Source organism: Macrobrachium nipponense, chromosome 11 (genome assembly GCF_015104395.2).
Source record: "Macrobrachium nipponense isolate FS-2020 chromosome 11, ASM1510439v2, whole genome shotgun sequence".
NCBI lineage: Eukaryota > Metazoa > Arthropoda > Malacostraca > Decapoda > Palaemonidae > Macrobrachium > Macrobrachium nipponense.
The window spans coordinates 103788033-103810532 of NC_061087.1; positions in this window are offsets into that span (position 1 = coordinate 103788033).

Below are 22500 nucleotides of genomic sequence, written 5' to 3' on the forward strand. Positions count from 1 at the left end.
TAAAATCCCATATTACAAAGGTCATCTATAATGTAACATATGAAACGTTAATAGATACGGCCTCGGAAGAGAGAAAAAACACTTTGCCAACCAATTTCACAAAATAACATTGCCTCTTTGCGTGCGCTAAAAAGAGAGAGAGAGAGAGAGAGAGAGAGAGAGAGAGAGAGAGATGAGAGAGAGAGAGAGAGCTGCTACTGATGGATTTAGGAATGAGGATGAAGCAGTTGCAAATTTTTCAGCCAAGATCAAAAGTGGGGATCATGAACTGCAGTTGCTAAACATTGGAGGCCTTTAAGCGCCAAACATCGTTGCTAAATTCATGATACGAATTGACATAAGGACAATAATTTAATAATATGCATCGTAAAATAACCAAAGATACCAGGAAGAGAGTAACTTTTCAAATACATCCATCTCTCTCTCTCTCTCTCTCTCTCTCTCTCTCTCTCTCTCTCTCTCTTTCCAGGAAGAGAGTAAAATTTTCAAATACATCCTCTCTCTCTCTCTTCTCTCTCTCTCTCTCTCTATCTCTCTCTCTCTCTCTCTCTCTCTTCATTACAGTTTCTGAAGTCATATAGTGTAATGTGGGAGAAGCAGAGAAAGAAATAATCTTATAAAATAAAAAAAAAATAAAAAGTAATCATAACAAAACAATAAATTTGAAAAAATAAACTTTGAGGGTTATGATAACCTCGTTAATATCTTTCAGTAGCTGACATGAGTTGGGAATAATAATAATAATAATAATAATAATAATAATAATAATAATAATAATAATAATAATAATAATAATAATAATACTCCACTGGAGCCTGTGCAAGAAACACCAGCTACCTTGCAGTAATAAGTTTCACGAACACCAACCTAAAGGAGTGATAGAAAACGATCAGGAAAAGATCCTCAAGAGACTATGGTATCAGAACAGATAGGGTGATAAGTGCAAATAGACCAGACGTGACGTTGATTGACAAAATCAAGAAGAAAGTATCACTCATTGATGTCGTAATACCATGGGACACCAGAGTTGAAGAGTAAGAGAGGGAAAAATGGATAAGTATCAAGACCTGAAAATAGAAATAAAAAGGATATGGGAAATGCCAGTGGAAATTGTACCCATAATCATAGGAACACTAGGCACGATCCCAAGATCCCTGAAAAAGAATCTGGAAAAACTTGAGGTTGAAGTAGCTCCAGGACTCATGCAGAAGAGTGTGATCCTAAAAACGGCGCACATAGAAAGAAAAGTGATGGACTCCTAAGGAGGCAGGATGCAACCCGGAACCCCACACTATAAATACCACCCAGTCGAATTAGAGTACTGTGATAGAGCAAAACAAAAAAAAAGGAATAATAATAATAATACATGAAAACCAGTGAATACAAGTGGCTCAAGAGTGCACGGGAAGAAAGACTGATAAAAGTAGATGAAGACCCAGAAATATATAGAGACAGGAGAATGACAAACAGAACAGAGGACTAGCACAACAAACCAATGCACGGACAATACATGAAAGACTAAAGAACTAGCCAGCGATGGCACATGGCAATGCCTACGGAGGGGAGAGCTCAAGAATTAAACTGAAAGAATGATAACAGCGGCACAAGATCAGGCCCTAAGAACCAGATATGTCCAAAGAACGATAGACGGAAATAACATCTCTCCCATATGTAGGAAGTGCAATACGTAAAATGAAACCATAAACCACAGCAAGCTAGTGTCCGACACTTGCACAGAACCAGTACAAAAAGAGGCATGGTTCAGTGGCAAAAGCCCTCCACTGTAGCCTGTGCAAGAAACATCGGCTACCTTGCAGTAATAAGTGGTACGAGCACCAACCTGAAGGAGTGATAGAAAACGATCAGGCAAAGATCCTCTGAGACTATGGTATCAGAACAGATAGGGTGATACGTGCAAATAGAACAGACGTGACGTTGATTGACAAAATCAAGAAGAAAGTATCACTCATTGATGTCACAATACCATGGGACACCAGAGTTGAAGAGAAAGAGAGGGAAAAATGGATAAGTATTAAGATCTGAAAACAGAAATAAGAAGGATATGGGATATGCCAGTGGAAATTGTACCCATAATCATAGGAACACTAGGCACGATCCGAAGATCCCTGAAAAGGAATCTAGAAAAACTAGATGCTGAAGTAGCTCAGGACTCATTCAGAAGAGTGTGATCCTAGAAACAGCACACTTAGTAAGAAAAGTGATGGACTCCTAAGGAGGCAGGATGTAACCCGGAACCCCACACTATAAATACCCCCCAGTCGAATTGGAGAATTGTGATAGACCCAATAATAATAATAATTATAATAATAATAATAATCATCTTTCGGAAGGAGACCCTCTCGTAGACATGTTTTGTTAAAAATAACAGCTGCTTCAGCACTATTAATCTTGTAAAGAGTCTTCTCTATTTCTGATGACGGCTTCCTCGTTCGTTGCTTAGACTGGCGAGCAACGCACCAAAGGGCATGGTAAATTCGGTTGAGTCATTTGATTTATTATTACTTATACAAGCTCTCTCTCTCTCTCTCTCTCTCTCTCATCATCTCATCTCTCTCCCTCCTCTCTCTCTCTCTCTCTAACGCGACGTTTCCTCCTGATCGACAGGACATTATCAAGCGATAACTGCTGCTGAGGGACTGAATTCCAGTGTGTTGTTTGTTTGTTGGAGATTAAGCCAGCCTTGTGCTGGCACGGGGGGCCTCTTGCTCCAAGAGCAGCCCGTAACTGGAATATCTGTAAAGATAAAAAAAACAAAAACAGTGCTTTGGCGGTTAGTTTTGGAAAGGAGATTGGGTGACAGGCAGGATTGCAACCCTTTGAACCTTACGGTACCCTCATCAGGTAGGAGAGAAAGTTTTATAGCAGTGAGACTCAGACCCAGCTGAAGAGTGCTGCGTAGGAAAAAAAGGAAGCGAGGTTTAGTTTGAGGGAAAGAAAAGGCGTTACCTATAAACATTTTAGGCACAATATATATACATGTGTGTAGCATCTGAAAATATTGCAATATATATCAAACCAACATTAAGCAAGTATTATAGTATATAACATGTTCATGCATACTCACACTTATACATATGCTCCCAAAGAAAGATGTTTATGACTCCCATTGCAACCAGTGAAGTAGAGGGTTTGTGCATTGTGTGCTTTCATTGGTTTTGTTTACAAGACAATAGGAGATTCCCATGTGTCTATGGAGAAATGCCAGTGTGAATTTATCTTTTTACCTGGGAGGTGGGTGAGACTTTAGGAGATTCCCATATGTACCTATGTTATTTAAGATGTGTCTGGTGATCTGTGCCGGTGTCAGCTCTATTTCAGTTAGGTTCCATCTGAAAGACTTTGTCTCTCGGCAGTCTAGTAGGTAGTGTTCGAGGGGCTGGATTGCCTCTCGGTCACAGTACTGACATAACCTGCCCTCATTTCCTATCATTTGCCAGGTGCAGAGGTATCCTAGCCTTAATCTGTGTGTGATGACTGAGAGTTTTCTAGTGGTGTTTTGTTATGTACATGCGGCGTTAGATTTGTGACATCCACATAACCACTTGGACGTCCTTGACTCTTGTAGATAGTGACGTCGTACTTCACTCTCTTCTTCTTGGAGTTTGGCATAGCTTTTTGCCATTTCCTTTAGGTGTGTTATGGATGGTTGCACTTTTATGCTTACTGTACTGCAGCTGAGGGCACTTTTGGCAAGGATGTCAGCTTCATCATTTCCCCCCTTTCCCTGGATTCCCACATGGCTGGGTATCCAGTTTAGTGTGACTCTCCCTGCCAGCAGCTTGATGTGAATTGGCCAATGATTTTATGGCTGTTATCAGTGGTCACATTTTCTTTTGGATTTGTCGCTTTGATAGCGAGTATTGCTCCTTTGGAGTCAATATGCAACTGTTGTGTGTCCTCCTTTTAAATTGGAATTTTCTAAGGCTTTTAAGATTGCCATTATTGTTCCGCTTGTAGTATGGAGGCATTGTTGGATAGCCTTCAGCTTCCTTTGAAGTCTTGGGCAGCCACTGCTGCTGCAGTTGCTGGAGCTTCTGGTCAACTGAGCCAGTCAGTGTAATATATTGTTTTCAGCTGCTGTGTTCCCGATTGCTCTTCTGCTGCAGTTTTCATTTGTGCTGCTGTGCACAGTGCTTTGTTTGCGGTAGTATTGTGAAGTTATACCGGATTTGGGTTGTCTTCGACCCAGGGAGGTGGTTTTTTGGTATCCCTCAGGTGGGACATCCTTTGTTATGTGTTTCACTGTGTCCTGCATACCCAGTTCTCTTCAGTGTGTGGAGTATACTGCCACATAGGTTTTGGGCGGGTCTAGTTCTTCGTGCAGGTTTTATACACGCTTGCATTTTGTTTTTTGTGTGGGTCCATTTTTTTCTGTCGTTTTCTTTGATGGTTTTGCACAGAATGGCAATGTTTCTTTTTTTGGCGGCCTATAATGTGGCTTGAGAGACTGGCAGTTGGGTCTCTCGGCCCATCAATTGAGACAAATTCTTGTCACCACAATTGGGGCTTCCTAGTAATCAGTCTTCATGTGGGTTGTTTTGGATGACTTCCAAGCCTCCTTGCTGTTGATCCTTTCTGAGATTGTTTCAGGGACTGGAGCTGCATAACGTTCTACTTGTGCTCTGATGGTTTGTATGTAGAACCTCCTCGAGCAGATGGTTAATGTCGCAACCATTCTTGCAAATGATGTTGATTTTCTTTAGGGCATATTAAGCCCGATTTTTGTTTTGGCTTGGAGGAGCATGTATTTGCTTCTCCAGGCAGATAGTGAATCCTGCAATGCAGACTCCCAGATATGTGTTAAGCTAGCCACCCCAGTCTATGACGTATCCTTCCTTTCAGTAGAAGGTGGTGGGTGGATTTTGGATCATGTTTTATTGGCCATGGCTTTTGGTCTTATTTCTGTTGATTTTTGAGTTTTCCACCCAGTTGTTGTACAACTTGTCCATCAAGTTTTTTGCAAGGCCTTACTTGCATCTTTATTTTGGAGCTGTCTTTTGAGGGGCCGGAAGCTGACGATGCAAACATTTCGTCAGCATATTATGAAGACCTTCTACTCCATTGTGGTAGCTCTAGGCAGGCTACAATGTTTTCAATAAGGACGTTGAATAAGAAGGGGGCTTAGAATGCCCCCCTGCGGACGTGCCGTTTTGCAAGGAGAGTAGTATTACGACATTCTTTGCCTTGGAAACAATACTCTTGGATTCTTTCTGTACTTTGCATGTTATCCTTTTGTCCATGTAAGCAGGTCTGCCCTTGATCCCTCCTTTCTGACTAGTGGGAGGAGAGGATGACGTTGCTGCATTGGATAATTCATTAATGCCTTTTCTAAGATCTAAGGAAGACCACTATGGATTTTTCTTTTTGCCATTTATTGGCACTTAGCACATATTTGTGAGGCACTCATGGGTGCTTACTTCCTTCCTATAAGGCATAGAACGCCTATGGCGTAGGGGGCCCTGCTTTCCATAGTAGTCTGTTCAGACAAACCATTCTTTCTGCAAATCCTTTTCAGTGCAGCTGATGAGGGATATTGGCATATATGCCGCCCTTCCTATTTTGGATTAGGTATTGGTTGTGTGTCTTGCTGTTGCCAGTTCCTTGGCCCCTGGTGTGATCTGCATTATGTTCCTGTTTAACCAAGGAGTAGATTATTTAACCTGTTTTGGCAGGGTTCTCCCATGTGTATCAGCATTGACTGTAAGGTGATGGCATATGCCTACCCAGGTGGGCTGGCGTCTCTTTTCCCCTTGCTGAGCGCACTGTTTAGTCTTCTATAGTGAAGGTGGGTGTGTTCTGTGGTCATGCCAGGCGTGTGTTGCAAGGTCAGTAGTTGATTTCCCTCCATCTTGCTGGGGAAAATTTCATTTATTTTTTTTCCCGTGTTGTTTGGGGAAAGGTTGTGGGATTGTTTTTGTCCTTTCTGCGAAGTTTCTGGCTATATTGGGCAAGCTTCTTCTGTTGGGTTGGGGTTGGGGGGGAATGCTTTGCGCTTGTAGTTCTTCCTTTCCCTGCAAATTTTTAGCAAGGACAATCTCCAGATCTGGGTTTACTGGAGTTTGTCTGTCTGATGTTTTGACCACACCCCAATTCATACCATGCCTGTTGTTTAAGTTCTTTTTCTCCTTCAGTTGCGTGGGCTATATTACCTGCTCTGAGAAAAAGACTCTGGCATCTCGTCAGCATGGTTCCCGTTCTGAAGAGGTTTCCGCACACTCTGTTGGACTCTGGCATTGAGTTCTTGCGGACACCCTTTCACAGTAGTACCATGGCCATTTCTTTGTTTGGATCGATCTTGGAATCGTTTGATCTTTGGCATTGGGACATGGTTTTTGCTGCCCTCCTCTGAGGTTTGTTGATTGAAACTCTTCCATAGAAGTGGTTCTAGATCATTTGCAAGGGTTTTCAAGGTAGTTCCATAGCCCAAATCTCGTCATTATGGCTTCAAATGTTAGCCCATGTTTGCCAAAACTTGGGGGTTCCATCTTTCTGGTGGCGGTGGTATGGGGGGCAGCCCTTTATTTTTGAGCCGTAGGCCAATGTCCAATGGCTATGTTTGGTCGCTTGTGAGGGTCTCGTGCAGGGCTTCCATGTTTGCTTGCTCCTTTAGGGCGGAGTTTGTTGAAGGTAAGACTTAGTCTTCCTCCTTTTAGGTGGGAGTTCGGCTCTCACCACTGTTTAATAGGGCACAACCTCTGGGAATTCACATTGAAACTCGGTGTAGATTGTATTCCAGTTGTGTTTGTTTGTTGGTGTAGAGTTTCAGGCTTGGGTTGATGTGGCGTTGAAGGTCCCCATCCAAATTAGCTTGTGTTTTCCTCGTGTCGCTGGCAACTGAACGAGTGGCTTCCCCTTCGAATTGTGTCTTGTTCCCTGAGGCCCTGTATATCGTTGGTGTACAAGTCAGTGTTGTTGTGTTTTGCAAAGTGTGAGTTTTACGCGAGTGATTATACATCATCTACCCCGCAAGGGGATGTTGTCATACCTCCTTTCAGGGCGGGGATTGCGGTTTTTTGACCAGTCAGGGGGAGTTAGGGTCCTCTTTTAGTGTCTGTGTATGGTGTTTTGTACACTTTGTACCCCTTTTAAATGAAAATTTGGGCAGTTTTTCCCCTTACCAGTTGTTTCTTGCAACATTATTGATGGCATAGTTATTCGTTTGTTTGGTGTGTGCTTGCCAGGAATTGGCGTATTTATCGTTTGCAACTTAGTATGTTCCACTGGAGGATTTTTTAGAGTGTCTGTGTCTATGCAGTCAATGGTGTTGTTTGTTGTTTCCTAACTCGTCAATCTTGCCAAAACTTGATGTGCACCTTGACTACCAACTTTGAGGTTGGCCTTGCACTGGAGATGTACCTGGCCACTATTGACTTGGGATTTGTTGAAACTGGACACCGGGGTATGTATTTGTTTAGTAGTGCCAATTTTGCAACTGTTGATTGTTTATTAGTGTAGGCCATGGGTTGATGCCAAAGAGTCCATATGGGACGTTTCTTATGCAACTTGTCAACGACTTCTTTAGCTATTTCCTCTGAGTTTTTCAAGGTTTGATCCTGTTAGTTCTGCAAACTTGAATAGCAATGGACACCAGTTAGATTTTGTGAGGCTCTTGAGTCTGTGTGATATATGTTTGTCTTGTTTTAGTTCTGGGCGAACTTCAAACCATGTTGCTTTGTGGGGGATAGGGAGGATGGAGGGGAGACGGGGGTTATTTATGGCTTTGGGGAGGGGCAGCCAGGAAACAGTGGAGATAGTTTTAGGATTTGGAGTAAGTGAGGTAGGATTTGTCGGGTTTCGGGAACCAGGAGAGGTTAGGATGTTTATGTGTTGGTCGGCTTGGCCGGATTCTGAGGAAAAACTAAACCCGACCTTTTACCTTCTAGTGTCTTTGGTTTATTTCGGTTTCGTTGGGTGTGTTGGTTCTCGGGTTGTGGTTTGGGGAAGGTGTTTTGTGTTTCCCTTTTTCTGGAGGTTCGGAGGCTCGACTTTTGAGTACTGGTTGGGTATAGGTCCCTCCAGCTGCACAGCAAGCATAGGACTGTCCGTCTTATGCGTGGGGTTGTTGTCTGTGTGTTTTTTGGGGGCTTGTTGCGGACCCCCTAACCTGCAACAGCAAAGGACCTTGCATCCCTGATGGGTGGTGGGGAAGCTGTGTTGTGTGTTGTGGTCTGGTCTGTGTGTGGCGTGTGACAGGGGAGGGCTCCGGAGGTGTGATTCCTTTAAAGAGTGTCTATGTTTTCTGTTAGCCTTTATCGGGCATTTTTATATTCCACGCCATGGTGGGGTTTTACCCTTGCCATGCAGGGGGCAATCTGGGCCTTTGTTTCTTCGTCCTAATTCCTTACAAAACTTGTTCCTGTTGGCAGAGTTTTGTGGGATGTTCCCACTCCACTACAACACCACAAATGGCTTTTTGGCCGGTTGCAGGCCACTGCTATGGTGTCCGTACTCTTGACAGTTAAAAACATACTCAGAGGTTCTGATGTGAAGTCCCATGGTGGGGAAAGGAGCCCCACATCTCCTTTTTATCGTGGTGTTGCGAGCTCTTGGACATAAGGTCAGAGCACCTCTCCGGCAGGTTTTCATTGGTTCCCCGGGACCAAGGTGACTCATTATGGTGGGCGTTGACGAGTCTTCCAAGACCTTCTCAGGTGGGGGGGGTATCTCCGGGGGAGCCACCATTGATTGGCTTCTACCTGAGTGGAACGTCACCCCCTGGTATTTATTCTCATGTACGGTGTTCGTTTCACGCGCGCGGTACTTTCATTGGGGGCGGGGGGGAGGGGTTGTGGTCCATTCCTCACCACAAAACGTCGTGGTATCAGGTCAACACTTCTTGGGTGGTATTAAGGGGGAGGTTCTTTTCTTCGAGGATGAAGCAGCACTTCTTCTAGGAGACGCAGACGTCGTGGGTCAAGGTTGCTACTTCCCGATTATCATCAATATTCCCTGAGATGTAGTCTCTTTGTGGATGTTTCTGTGGGTAGTAATCAAGGGCGTGATGCCTAATCGGCACCCTCCTGGGCGTGGCAGGAAATCCTTTTTGTACAGGTTGGGCATTGTCCGTCATGCCGAGTAAATCCCCAGGGCAGGGAATCAGTTGGCCGGGGGGCAATACGTATCAGTAGACGACGTTGGACTGCTTCAGGGGTCTCCTACCGGCGGGGGAGGGGGTTGTCTTCATCAGGAGGTCCTTGGTACGCCGATTCATGTAGTAAATAATGAGGGACACTCTCTCTTTTCCTTCCTCCATGGGGCGGACGTGTTCCTCTATTATTTTCTTCATAGCTGCTTCTTCCTCCTTGTATTGGTGGTGCATATAGGCTTTATAGAAGAGTTTGATATCCTCCGGGGGCGGAATGTTCCTTCTCTCTTCCTCCGTCAGATACCACTTGTCAAGGGGCGGCTCGAGTTTCTCGGTTTACGAGTTTTATTCGAGTCCCCATTGTTAATTAGCATTGGATGCTCCGGTCGAGTTCGAGGTGTGTGTCCTGCCACGTCGAACAGTGGGAGAGGGCCCTCCTGACGAAGGCCCTGACCGTGGTGGTCTTGACCCGCGCAGGACACTCGCTATCACCATTCAGACAAAGTCCAAGGTTCGTAGCCTTGGTGTAACCTATTGTCGCCAACTTCTGATTCGTCTTCGTGACAAGGACATCGAGGAAGGAGAGCCGATCGTTGCTGCTGTACTCGACAGTGAAGTTGAGTGCGCTGTGCTGCATGAACTGCTGCCGAAGGGCTTCTACCTCACCCTTGCTGTCGGCTTGCACGAAGATGTCATCGATATAGCGTCGTATGTGCGGGGACATCTGTGTTGCGAGAAGACCCTTACTTCCACTTCTCCCATGTAGAAGTTAGCGAAGAGGACTCCTAAGGGGGACCAAATCGCTACGCCGTCCTTTTGGCGGTACATCTGTCCTCGGTGGGTGGTGAAAGGGGCTCTCTTCGTACAGATATCCAGCAGGGTTCTTAAGGAGTCTTATGGGATGTTAGGGGGTCTCATATCGGGATTCCTATATACCCGCTCCATGATGATCCCTATCATCTCGTCGACTAGGACGTTGGTGAATAGGGACTCAACGTCTAAGGACGCCATGGTTCCCGCACCGGGGGAGTCGGGGATCTTCTCCAAAAATTCCACCAATGAGGTGAGGCAGTACCTGGAGAGGATATAGGTGGTCAGAATTTTATTAAGGCGTTTGGCCAGAGCGTAAGTCGGGGCGGGCGTTGGCTGATGATCGGACGTAGGGGGTTGCCTTCCTTGTGGGTCTTCACGTTCCCCATAAAGGTAGCCGAGGCTTGTAGTCACCTTGGATGGGCGGAAGGTGTGTGGCATTCGTGGCGGCATTCACGGCTGCGATGACCTGGTTGGCGTAGCGTTGATGTCTTCCGTCGGGTTCTTCGTAAGTCTCTAAAACTTAGAGACATCAGGCATACCCCTGAACAAAATGACATATTAAACCTCGGACTAAACTGCCACTTCATGTCAAAACCGAAGAAACACACGCCCGAGAGATTGAGATGCTCCTCGACTCGATTCAGCAGTTGGAAGCAAAGAAGATCCTGACAACGACGGACGCCCTTCAACCTCTTCTGCTAGCAGAGGCCCTTACGGACAGGGGGTCATACTCGAGCGGTATTTACACCAAAGAAATGAAGGAGGCAGCTGCAGATCTGAAGAAGAAGGAAGACATCACCATAAGGCATGCAGACAAAACAGCCGCGTTCGTGCTCATCAGCACCTCGGAATACTTCGAGAAACTAGACGCCATCTTGTCTGATGTCTCTAAGTTCGAGAGACTTACGAAGAACCCGACGGAAGACATCAAAACGCGACGCCAACCAGGTCATCGCAGCCGTGAATGCTGTACGAATGCCACACACCTCCCGCCCATCCAAGGTGACTACAGCCTCGGCTACCTTTACGGGAACGTGAAGACCCACAAGGAAGGCAACCCCCTACGGCCGATCATCAGCCAAACGCCCGCCCCGACTTACGCTCTGGCCAAACGCCTTAATAAAATTCTGACCCATATATCCCCTCCAGGTACTGCCTCACCTCATTGGTGGAATTTTTGGAGAAGATCCCCGACTCCCCCGGTGCGGGAACCATGGCGTCCTTAGACGTTGAGTCCCTATTTACCAACGTCCCAGTCGACGAGACGATAGAGGTCATCATGTAGCGGGTATATAGGAATCCCGATATGAGACCCCCTAACATCCCAGAAGACTCCTTAAGAACCCTGCTGGATATCTGTACAAAGAGAGCCCCTTTCACCACCCACCGAGGACAGATGTACCGCCAAAAGGACGGCGTAGCGATGGGGTCCCATAGGAGTCCTCTTCGCTAACTTCTACATGGGAGAAGTGGAAGAAAGGGTCTTTCTTGCAAACACAGAGTCCCCGCACATACGGACGACTATATCGATGACATCTTCGTGCAAGCCGACAGCGAGGATGAGGTAGAAGCCCTTCGGCAGCAGTTCCTGCAGCACAGCGCACTCAACTTCATTGTCGAGTACAGCAGCAACGATTGGCTCCCCTTCCTCGATGTCCTTGTCACGAAGACGAATCAGAAGTTGGCGACAATAGTTTACACCAAGGCTACGAACCTTGGACTTTGTCTGAATGGTGATAGCGAGTGTCCTGCGCGGTTCAAGACCACCACCGTCAGGGCCTTCGTCAGGAGGGCCCTCTCGCACTGTTCAACGTGGCAGGACACACACCTCGAACTCGACCGAGCATCCCAGATGCTAATTAACAATGGGTACTCGAATAAACTCGTAAACCGAGAAACTCGAGCCGCCCTTGACAAGTGGTACATGATGGAGGAAGAGAGAAGGAACATTCCGCCCCCGGAGGATATCAAACTCTTCTATAAAGCCTTTATGCACCACCAATACAAGGAGGAAGAAACAGTTATGAAGAAAATAATAGAGGAACACGTCCGCCCCATGGAGGAAGGAAAGAGAGTGTCCCTCATTATTTACTACAAGAATCGGCGTACCAAGGACCTCCTGATGAAGAGCAACCCCTCCCCGCCGGTAGGAGACCCCCTGAGGCAGTCCAACGTCGTCTACCGATACGTATGCCCCGCCCAAGGATGCCCTGGGATTTACATCAGCATGACGACGATGCGCCTGTCAAAAAGGATTTCCTGCCATGCCCAGGAGGGCGCCATTAGACAGCACGCCCTTGTAGCACACCACAGAAACATCACAAGAGACGACATCGTCAGGAATATTAAGATCATCGGAGGAGCACCTGACCCACGAAGTCTGCGTCTCCTAGAAGTACTGCTCATCCTCGAAGAAAGGCCTCCCCTTAATACCACCCAAGAAGCGTTCCTGATACCGACGTGTGTGAGGAGGACCACACCCCTCCCCCCCAACAAAAGTACCAGCGCGCATGAAACGAACACCGGACATGAGAATAATACCAGGGGTGACGTCACTCAGGTAGAAGCCAATCAAGAGGCTCCCGGAGATACCCCCCACCTGAGAAGGTCTGCAAGACTCGTCAACGCCCGCCGTATGAGTCACCTTCCCGGGAACCAATGAAAACCCGACCTGCCGGAGAGGTGCTCTGACCGTACTCAAGAGCTCGCAACACCACAATAAAAGGAGATGGACTCGCCACTGGATAGGCACACAGGAATGTCTAGCAGATGTGATGGCCACAATAAATAACAAGAAAGCAATCGTAGTATTTCTCGACCTAGAAAAAGCCTACGAACTTGCAAGTGCAGCTGCTATCCTGGCAGCCTTAGCCAACAAGACGGTTAAAGGCAACCTTCTAGCATGGACCAAAAGATACATGCAAAACAGACAAGCCAGAGTTACCTTTCAAGGAGCAACCTCCGAATTCCTCAGTCTGGAAAATGGAACACCTCAAGGAGGAAACACTCAGCCCCTTCCTCTTCAATATACTAATGGAGGAGAAATTAGCCAACAGCAACTTCCCAAATGGAGTTGAAATTTCATATATGCAGATGATGTGTGCTTGGTCAGCACAGACAGGCATAGAGCCCACCCCAACACATGCAAATCGCGATAACACAGATTGAAAACAAATGCACAGTCCTAGGACTAAAAATCAAAACACGGCAAAAAACCAAGGCAATGGCAATCAAATACAATACAGACCTGAACCCAATACAATCATGGGAGAACCCATCGAATGGGTAGACAACTTCATGTACCTAGGAGTCAACATCAACATACAGCTCTCACCACACAAAGAAATAGAAACACTTAAACAAAAGATCAAATGCAGACAAAAATGCCATGAAAAGAATCACCTCGCTAAGGCAGGGAGCCGTTATACCATGCCCTCAGAATTTTCTACATACAGACAATAAGATCAACAGTAGAGTATGCCGCACCAGTCCTCACTAATCTACAAAGCACTGAACAAAAAAGTTTTGAGGTAATCCAAAACAATGCCTTAAGACTCATTTACAGGAGCACCAATGTGGACCAACCTATGCATCCTGAGACATGAAACAAAACTACATCTCTGACTCATAGGATAGATCAGAGAAACACATCCATCCTGCTAAAAACCTTAAAAAATGACAGAGACTGTCCACTCAAAAAGGAGATCAGGAAATGCATTAATCTCCATGAAGAGCTAGACCCTCCCAAAACATATGCTGGAGACCTTCTAGATACACTGAGAAGAGTAGGCATGCAAAATCATGCTGCAGCCATCAGGGAAGACACCCCCTTCAGTGAATACACAGAATCAGCACCCTGGGAACCAGAACCTTTTAACACAAAACTACACAATTCTTCCAGCAAGCAAGGAAGCATGCACCACCCAACAGTAAAGCAAGCAGCACAAGAAGCAATACAGTTGACAACCGCCACAAACATATACTTTACAGATGGATCAGTAGACCTCAGCGTCCCAGCGGCAGCAGCAGGGGTCTACTCAACAACACTCAAGAAGCTGGAGGCTCTCGACAATGCCTCCACACTACAGACAAGAGCTGATAGCTATCGCCAAAGCACTAGAAGACTCCCAACACAGACTGGGCAACACTACAATACACACCGACTCGAAAGGGAGCAATACAAGCCATCACAAAAGGCAAAGCAAAGGAAAATATCAAACTCTAACGAGCATATGGGCACTGGCAAAACTCCATCAAAGCAGAAACAGACAAATAACTCTCAACTGGATCCCGAGCCATGTTGGAATACAAGGAAATGAGGAAGCTGATTCCCTGGCAAAAAGCGGGCTACACATAAACAATGTCAACATCAAAAATAAACCTCTCACTAACCCAACTAAAAAGCATAGCAGCAGCATACTGCCAAACACAGGAGGAAAGCAAAATTAGGAGAGCCATCTTCGGAGGCTCCAAGACTGCAAAATGGTATTGCAGGACACCAACACAACTTCAACCACACAGCATACCGAAGAACATGACACGAGCACTAGCGGTAATAATACATCGTCTAAGTTTGGATACCAATGCACATGGCAAAAAATAGAAAAACAACCTAAACCATGTAAATACTGCGAAACAAATACAGAAGAACCACTGGAACACTATATATTACACTGCCCAGAAAACACAACAACTAAGACAAAGTCATGAAGGAGATCAACAATCAGTCATTCAAATAACAAGACACACCATCCTAAACAACACCCAACAGCTTACAGGCTTCCTATGCTCCTACCCACCACCAAGGTAGGTGCAAAACACGCCTAAAATAGCGAATCGGGGATCAGTCAGTCAGACCCCTTCACACAGTCAGAAACACACTCACCACCCCCTGCCATCCCTATCCACTCACATACAAACCACAAAAAAACACGAATAACAAACAATCCACCCAGTGCATGACTGACACAAAAGACAGCCAACATTCAACCTACATCACCCAACACCAAAAGCAAAGCCCGACTCTTGACATCCTTATCACTACCTCACCTCATGCACAGCATTCCTTCAGCCTCGTGCATCAACAACACACACTACTTCCATCCGGAATTGGAACGGAATAAGGAAAGTTTTGTGGACCTCACAAGCTAACTGACTAGCAATCTTTTTCTCAGACTCATACCCTTCCTTCTTCTCATTCTGTTGGGCCTCTCTGACTTGCCAACACTCACTACTATAGCACTTTTCCTACCACTGAAGGGCACCTTAGGGTTTAAAAGGTTTGGACAAACCTTACCCATCAAAAGTTTCTTTCAAATATCACTTTCATCAATCACATTATCACCAAATAAAGAACCATATCCTACCATACCACCTTCTCACCATCCTGAGTTACGGGCTGCTCTGTGAGCAAGAGCCCGTGCTGACACAAGGTCAGCTAAATCAAAAACAACAACAACAACAACCACTGGAATTCAGTCCCTCAGCAGTTATCGCTTGATAATGTCCTGTCGATCAGGACGAAACATCGTGTTAGAGAGAGAGAGAGAGAGAGAGAGAGAGAGAGCATTGTATAAGTAATAATAAATCAAATGACTCAACCGAATTTTACCATGCCCTTTGGTGCGTTGCTCGCCAATCTAAGCAACAACGAGAAAGCCGTCATCAGAAAGATAGAGAAGACTCTTTACAGGATTAACAGTGCTGAAGCAGCTGTCATTTTTAACAAAATAATAATCATCATCATTAGGAAAAACTCTTTATCATGGGAGTATATACAATTTTATAAGGGGTACAAAACAATAAAAATGTTTAATGCTCGTGTATAATTGATAAAACATTTTATAAATTATACACGAACTTTTTAACATTTTCATTATTGTGGACCCCTTAGAAACACAATTAATAATAATAATAATAATAATAATAATAATAATAATAATAATAATAATAATAATAATAATAATAGAGGCAACAGAATCAACCATCTGATGTTCATGGACGACATCAAGCTGTATGGTAAGAGCATCAAGCAAATAGATACCCTAATCCAGACTGTAAGGATTGTATCTGGGGACATCAGGATGGAGTTTGGAATAGAAAAATGCGCCTTAATCAACATACAAAAAGCAAACAAAGTAACGAGAACTGAAGGGATAAAGCTACCAGATGGGAGCAACATCAAACACTAGATGAGACAGGATACAAATACCTGGGAATAATGGGAAGGAGGGATATAAAACACCAAGAGATGAAGGACACGATCAGGAAAGAATATATGCAGAGACTCAAGGCGATACTCAAGTCAAAACTCAACGCCGGAAATATGATAAAAGCCATAAACACATGGGCAGTGCCAGTAATCAGATACAGCGCAGGAATAGTGGAATGGACGAAGGCAGAACTCCGCAGCATAGATCAGAAAACAAGGAAACATATGACAATACACAAAGCACTACACCCAAGAGCAAATACGGACAGACTATACATAACACGAAAGGAAGGAGGGAGAGGACTACTAAGTATAGAGGACTGCGTCAACATTGAGAAAAGAGCACTGGGGCAATATCTGAAAACCAGTGAAGACGAGTGGGCTAAAGAGTGCAGGAAGAAGGATAATAAAAGTAGACGAAGACCCAGAAATATACAGAGACGGAGAAAGACAGACAGAACAGAGGACTGGCACAACAAACCAATGCACGGACAATACATGAGACAGACTAAAGAACTAGCCAGCGATGACAATTGGCAATGGCTACAGAGGGGAGAGCTAAAGAAGGAAACTGAAGGAATGATAACAGCGGCACAAGATCAGGCCTAAGAACCAGATATGTTCAAAGAACGATAGACGGAAATAACATCTCTCCCATATGTAGGAAGTGCAATATGAAAAATGAAACCATAAACCATATAGCAAGTGAATGCTCGGCACTTGCACAGAACCAGTACAAAAAGAGGCATGATTCAGTAGCAAAAGCCCTCCACTGGAGCCTGTGCAAGAAACATCAGCTACCTTCCAGTAATAAGTGGTAGGAGCACCAACCTGAGCGGGAGTGATAGAAAACGATCAGGCAACAAGATCCTCTGGGACTATGGTATCAGAACGGATAGGGTGATACGTGCAAATAGACCAGACGTGGACGTTGATTGACAAAGTCAAGAAGAAAGTATCACTCATTGATGTCGCAATACCATGGGACACCAGAGTTGAACAGAAAGAGAGGGAAAAAATGGATAAGTATCAAGATCTGAAAATAGAAATAAGAAGGATATGGGATATGCCAGTGGAAATCGTACCCATAATCATAGGAGCACTAGGCACGATCCCAAGATCCCTGAAAAGAATCTAGAAAAACTAGAGGCTGAAGTAGCTCCCGGACTCATGCAGAAGAGTGTGATCCTAGAAACGGCACACATAGTAAGAAAAGTGATGGACTCCTAAGGAGGCAGGATGCAACCCACGGAACCCCACACTATAAATACCTCCCAGTCGAATTGGAGGACTGTGATAGAGTAAAAAAAAAAAAAAAATAATAATAATAATAATAATAATTATAATAACACGAAAGGAAGGAGGGAGAGGACTACTAAGTATAGAGGACTGTGTCAACACCGAGAACAGAGCACTGGGGCAATATCTGAAAACCAGCGAAGACGAGTGGCTGAAGAGGGCATGGGAAGAAGGACTAATAAAAGTAGACGAAGACCCAGAAATATACAGAGACAGGAGAATGACAAACAGAACAGAGGACTGGCACAACAAACCAATGCAAGGACAATACATAAGGACAGACTAAAGAACTAGCCAGCGATGACACATGGCAATGGCTACATAGGGGAGAGCTCAAGAAGGAAACTGAAGGAATGATAAACAGCGCACAAGATCAGGCCCTCCCTAAGAACCAGATATGTTCAAAGAACGATAGACGGAAATAACATCTCTCTCATATATAGAAGTGCAATACGAAAAATGAGACCATAAAACCACATGGTAAGCGAATGTCCGGCACTTGCACAGAACCAGTACAAAAAGAGCCATGATTCAGTGGCAAAAGCCCTCCACTGTAGAGAGAGATAGAGAGAGAGAAAATGTTTTTCTTAAGATGAAGAGAGAAGGAATGCTCCTGTCAAAATGATCAGAGAGAGAGAGAGAGAGAGAGAGAGAGAGAGTGATGAGAGAGAGAGAGAGAGAGAAAATGTTTTTCTTAAGACGAAGAGAGAAGGAATGCTCCTGTCAAAATGATCAGAGAGAGAGAGAGAGAGGGGAGGAGAGAGAGAGAGAGAGAGAGGAGAGAGGGGAGAGAGAGAGAGAGAGAGAGAGAGAGAAAATGTTTTCTTAAGACGAAGAGAGAAGGAATACTCCTGTCAAAATGATCAGAGAGAGAGAGAGAGAGGGGGGGGCGGAGAGAGAGAGAGAGAGAGAGAGAGAGAGAGAGAGAGATGAGAGAGAGAGAGACGAGAGAGGAGAGAGAGAGAGAGAGAAAAAAAAAAATGGTTTTTCTTAAGACGAAGAGAGAAGGATGCTCCTGTCAAAATGATCAGAGAGAGAGAGAGAGAGAGAGAGAGAGAGAGAGAGAGAGAGAGAGAGAAAATGTTTTTCTTAAGACGAAGAGAGAAGGAATGCTACCTGTCAAAATGATCAGAGAGAGAGAGAGAGAGAGAGAGAGGAGAGAGATGAGAGAGAGAGAGAGAGAGAGAGAGAAAAGTGTTTTTCTTAAGGACGAAGAGAGAAAAGGAATGCTCCTGTCAAAATGATTCAGAGAGAGAGAGAGAGAGAGAGAGAGAGAGAGAGAGAGAGAGAGAGAGAAAATGTTTTTCTTAAGACGAAGAGAGAAGGAATGCTCCTGTCAAAATGATCAGAGAGAGAGAGAGAGAGGGGGGAGCGGAGAGAGAGAGAGAGAGAGAGAGAGAGAGAGAGAGAGAGAGAGTGAGAGAGAGAGAGAGAAAAAAAATTGTTTTTCTTAAGACGAAGAGAGAAGGAATGCTCCTGTCAAAATGATGAGACAGAGAGAGAATGTTGAATTTAATCGTGAGAGAGAGAGAGAGAGAGAGAGAGAGAGAGAGAGAGAGAGAGAGAGAGAGAGAATAACATCTGAGGTGAGAGGGAATCTTTGTAAAAGTGGATAAGACAAGAAAAGGCCTGTTCATAATGGATGCTTTGTTGAGTAGTACCTTCATTTCGCTTGTGCATCGATACGAGGACGTAATATCATTTCTTCTGACACTGAATAAATCATTATAACTTCATGTTAACTGACACAAAACTGGTTAAAGAAATGATTGGGTGCAAAATTAATCGTTTCGGCTGTGTAATCTTTTGCTCAGAAGCAAGTAGTCGTTAGGAAAGTTTTTCGTGGTTTTTTTTTTCTATCACAGTCATCCTATTCGACTTGGTAGTTTGTATAGTGTGGGGTTCCGGGTTGCATCCTACCTCCTTAGGAGTCCACCACTTTTCTCACTATGTGCGCTGTGTCCAGGAGCACACTTTTCTCCAGGAGTCCTGGAGCTACTTCAGCATTAGTTTTTCCAGGTTCCTTTTCAGGGATCTTGGGATCGTGCCTAGTGTCCTCATGATTATGTCTACAATTTCCACTGGCATATCCCATATCCTTCTTATTTCTATTTTCAGGTCTTGATACTTATCCATTTTTTCCCTTTCTTTCTCTTCAACTCTGGTGTCCCATGGTATTGCGACATCAATGAGTGATAATTTCTTCTTGATTTTGTCAATCAACGTCACGTCTGGTCTATTAATGGCACATACTCCCAGAGGATCTAGGCTTATGGTTTTCTATTATAATTTTTTTTCTTATTATCATTATAATAATTGTTATTTTTGTTGTGGTGTTATTATTATTATTATTATTATTATTATTATTATTATTATTATTATTATTATTATTATTATTATTATTATTATTATTATTATTATTATTATAGTATACGTTATTTTATCATTATTGGTGTTGCTATTATTATTATTATTATTATTGTTATTATTATTATTATTATTATTATTATTATTATTATTATTATTATTATTATTATTATTCAGAATATAAATCTATATGGAACAAGCCTCAGGAGCCATTGATTTTTAAGTACAGCTTCCAAAAAAAACTACGGTGTTCATTTGAAAGAAATGAGGAGATGCCTTGAAATGATGCTGGATTGGCAAAAAAGTTTCCAGCATCAAAACTGCTAGGAAAGCTTACAATTCACCTAGTATAGAAACTAGAAGCCACTTTAGAATAATAGAAAATAGGTCTTAGCTTTATATTTAGTTTTGGAGCCGACATGTTTGTGTCTTAATTTCTTGGAACTGGAATGGCGTTGGGATTTCTAAAAGAAATTCCAGGTTCACTGGAATGGCGTTAGGATTTCTAAAAGAAATTCCAAGTTCAAGGTCATGGTTAAGGCTCTTAAAATATATGGTTTTGGAGAATCTGTGATTTAATGTACTTTTCTTTTCATATTTATTATTTATTTATTATTTATTTATTTATTTATTTATTTATTTATTTATTTATTTATTTATTTATTTATTTATTTATTTATTTATTTGTTGCCCAAAAAAAATCTCATTTGTCTGGTAAACGAGTTTGGAGGATTCACGGAAATAATCTTCCTTCACGTACTTTTCGTTTTTTATTTATTTATTTATTCATTTATCTATTCATTAAAAAAAAAAAAACATTCATTTTTCTGGCGGACGAGTTTGGAAGATTCCCTGAAATAATCTTTCCCACGAATTGAGAAAGTCGACGATGATCAGAGTATAATAATATATGAAAAATAAAAAAAAATAAAAATTTGTTAATCAAGAATATAAATTATAAATGAAACCAAAATAAACTATCACAAAACCTGCCAATGCAAAACGAAGCTGTGAAGCGAAAGACAGGCATAACAATATTTACACGAAGCAAATACGCAGGAATTTTTATCCATGACCAATGATCTTTCCCCCGACCAGTACATCACACTTTAAAGTGAGAAAAAAAAAATCGAGAGCTGCCATCCGTAGTCAATAGAGTCTCTTCTGTTTAAACCTTTCGGTTTTAACAGGGCGCAGATGAAAGAGATTTTACATATTTCTACTAGGATTGGATTCTCAGGAATGATTGTGACGTCAGTATATTTTTGACAGTTCTTAGAAATACAGACACTACACTGATTTTGACAGTTCTAAAGAATACAGGAACTACAATGTTTTTGACAGTTCCTAATAATTCAAGGACTGAAGTGTTTTTGACAGTTGTGAAGGATACTGGGACTACATTGTTTTTGACAGTTCTGAGAATACAGGAACTGCAATGTTTTTGACAGTTCCTAATAATTCAAGGACTGAAGTGTTTTTGACAGTTGTGAAGGATACAGGGACTACATTGTTTTTGACAGTTCAGAGAATACAGGAACTGCAATGTTTTTTGACAGGTCTGAAGATTATAGGGATAACAATGTGTTTGACAGTTCTAAAGAGTACAGGGACTTCAATGTGTTTGCCAATTCTTGAGAATACAGACTGTAATGTTTTTGACATTTCTGAAGATTACAGGGACTCAAATGTTTTTGACAGTTCTCAAGAATTAGAATGTTATTTACTGTAGAATTATTAAAGTTTTCAGAGAAAAAGAAATTCTTAAGAATATAGGAACCACACTAACCGTGTAACAATAGGCAAGCAGCCCACAAGACGCAGGATATCAACTTAAATAATTACATCTCTGTGGCTCCACTGAAGGCTGTCAGAGACTCTGAAATCTTTAGTCATACCGGAGTTTTTAGATGATCTTGGTCATAAAAAAAAAACGCTGTTAAACACTCCTGTTGCATATTATATATATATATATTATATATATATATATATATATATATATATATATATATATATATATATATATATGTATATATATATATACTATATATATATATATATATATATATATTTATATTATATATATATATATATATATTTATATATATATATATATATATATATATATATATATATATATATATATATATATATATATATATAATATATATATTACTCAGAGGGCCCCATTGACAACTGGATGGTACCTACCGAAGACATTTACATAAAAAAATATTTACAAGCTCTCCAGGACTAACAGTCCTCTTAGTCAAGTGTCGGTATATATATATGTGTGTGTACGTGTATCAGTTTGTATGTGTATGTGCGAGTCTGCGCCTAAGATGGAGTTGCCAAACAGACCCCTAGATTAAAAAACAATAATAATAATAAAGGGCCAAAACTAATGCATACACTTCCTCGACGTCATTCCCCGAGGACCGCTATGAAATTCGAAAAGCAATCTATTTCGAATCCAGACGTTAAGGAGCTTAACTCTCACCCGGCCGCGTACTTTCATTTTTAAAGAGACGTATGAGAAGCATTACTTACTTTTTAAAGAGACAGATGAGGAAAAACTATATTATTCTCTGCCATCTAGATGCCCGACTCCATAATGGGCAGAATGGGAGGAAAAAGGGCTTAAGTCCAGATATTATTGTCTTCCCATTTCGTCCTAGGATTACATTCGTAATGATGACAGTTC